Genomic DNA, 2,329 nt, shown 5'->3' with positions numbered 1-2,329 from the left:
TTACGGTTAGGGTTAGAATGAGGGTTAGGGTTAGGGTTAGGGTTAGGGTTAGGTACATGCCATGCACACCTGAGGTTTAGAGTTCCGTTTTGGGTTAGGCCTCTTAGGGTCAGGATTAGGGTTAGGGTTAGGCTTAGGGTTACGGTTAGGGTTAGGGTTAGGGTTAGGGTTAGGTTTATGTACCTGCCATGCACAGCTAAGGTTTAGAGTTCCATCTAGGGATAGGACTCTTAGGGTCAGGATTAGGGTTAGGTTTAGGATTAGGGTCAGGATTAGGGTTAGGGTTAGGGTTAGGGTTAGTGTTAGGGTTAGGTTTAGGGTTAGGTACATGCCATGCACAGCTGAGGTTGAGTTCCGTTTAGGGTTAGGCCTCTTAGGGTCAGGGTTAGGGTTAGGGTTAGGGTTAGGGTTAGGGTCAGGATTAGGGTTAGGGTTAGGGTTAGGGTTAGGGTCAGGGTGAGGTTTAGGGTTAGGTTTAGGGTTAGGGTTAGGGTTAGAGTTAGGGTTACATACATGCGATGCACTGCTGAGGTTTAGATTTCCGTTTTGGGTTAGGCCTCTTAGGGTTAGGGTTAGGGTTGGGGTTAGGGTCTAGGTTAGGCTTAGCGTTAGGGTTAGGGTTAGTGTTAGGATTAGGGTTAGGGTTAGGGTTAGGGTTAGGTACATGCCATGCACAGCTGAGGTTATAGAGTTCCGTCAAGGGTTAGGCCTCTTAGGGTCAGGATTAGGGTTAAGTTTAGGGTTAGGGTTAGGGTTAGGGTTAGGGTTAGGGTTAGGATTAGGGTTAGGGTAAGGGTTAGGGTTAGGTACATGCCATGCACAGCTGAAGTTATACAGTTCCGTCAAGGGTTAGGCCTCTTAGGGTCAGGATTAGGGTTAAGTTTAGGGTTAGCGTTAGGGTTAGGTTTAGGGTTAGGGTTAGGGTTAGGGTTAGGGTTAGGATTAGGGTTAGGGTTAGGGTTATGTACCTGCCATGCACAGCTTAGGTTTAGAGTTCCGTCTAGGGTTAGGACTCTTAGGGTCAGGATTAGGATTAGGTTTAGGATTAGGGTTAGGGTTCTGGTTAGGGTTAGGGTTAGGGTTAGGGTTAGGTCTAGGGTTAGGGTTAGGGTTACGTACATGCCATGCACAGCTGAGGTCTAGAGCTTTGTCTAGGGTTAGGACTCTTAGGGTCAGGATTAGGGTTAGGTTTAGGATTAGGGTTAGGGTTATGGTTAGGGTTAGGGTTAGGGTTAGGGTTAGGGTTAGGGTTACGTACATGCCATGCACATCTGAGGTTTAGAGTTCCGTTTAGGGTTAGGTCTCTTAGGGTTAGGGTTAAGTTTAGGGTTAGGGTTAGGGTTAGGGTTAGGGTTAGGGTTAGGGTTAGGGTTACGTACATGCCATGCACAGCTGAGGTTTAGAGTTGCGTTTAGGGTTAGGCCTCTTAGGGTCAGGATTAGGGTTATGGTTAGGTTTCGGGTTAGCGTTAGGGTTAGGGTTAGGGTTAGGGTTAGGGTTAGGGTTAGGGTTAGGGTTAGGTACATGCCATGCACAGCTGAGGTTTAGAGTTGCGTTTAAGGTTAGGCCTCTTAGGGTCAGGATTAGGGTTATGGTTAGGTTTCGGGTTAGCGTTAGGGTTAGGGTTAGGGTTAGGGTTATGTACCTGCCATGCACAGCTGAGGTTTAGAGTTCCGTTTAGGGTTACGTCTCTTAGGGTTAGGGTTAAGTTTAGGGTTAGGGTTAGGGTTAGGGTTAGGGTTAGGGTTAGGGTAGGGTTAGCGTTAGGGTTAGGGTTAAGGTTAGGGTTAAGTGCATGCCATGCACAGCTGAGGTTTAGAGTTGCGTTTTGTGTTAGGCCGGTTAGGGTTAGGGTTCGGGTTAGGGTTAGGGTTAGGGTTAGGGTTAGGGTTAGGGTTAATGTTAGGGTTACCTACATGCCATGCACAGCTGAGGTTTAGAGTTGCGTTTAGGGTTAGGCCTCTTAGGGTTAGGTTTAGGGTTAGGGTTAGGGTTAGGGTTAGGGTTAGGGTTATGTACATGCCATGCACAGCTGAGGTTTAGAGTTCCGTCAAGGGGTAGGCCCCATAGGGTCAGGATTAGAGTTAGGGTTAGGGTTAGGGTTAGGGTTAGGGTTAGGGTTAAATGCATGCAATGCACAGCTGAGGTTTAGAGTTCCGTTTTGGGTTAGGCCTCTTAGGGTCAGGGTTAGTGTTAGGATTAGGGTTAGGGTTAGGGTTAGGGTTAGGGTTAGGGTTAGGGTTAGGGTTAGGGTTATGTACCTTCCATGCACAGCTGAGTTTTAGAGTTCCGTCTAGGGTTAGGACTCTTAGGGTCAGGATTGGAGTTA

Source organism: Falco peregrinus, unplaced genomic scaffold (assembly GCF_023634155.1).
Source record: "Falco peregrinus isolate bFalPer1 unplaced genomic scaffold, bFalPer1.pri scaffold_38, whole genome shotgun sequence".
Lineage (NCBI taxonomy): Eukaryota > Metazoa > Chordata > Aves > Falconiformes > Falconidae > Falco > Falco peregrinus.
The sequence above is the reverse complement of the archived record's forward strand: the minus strand, read 5'-3'. Positions refer to the sequence as shown.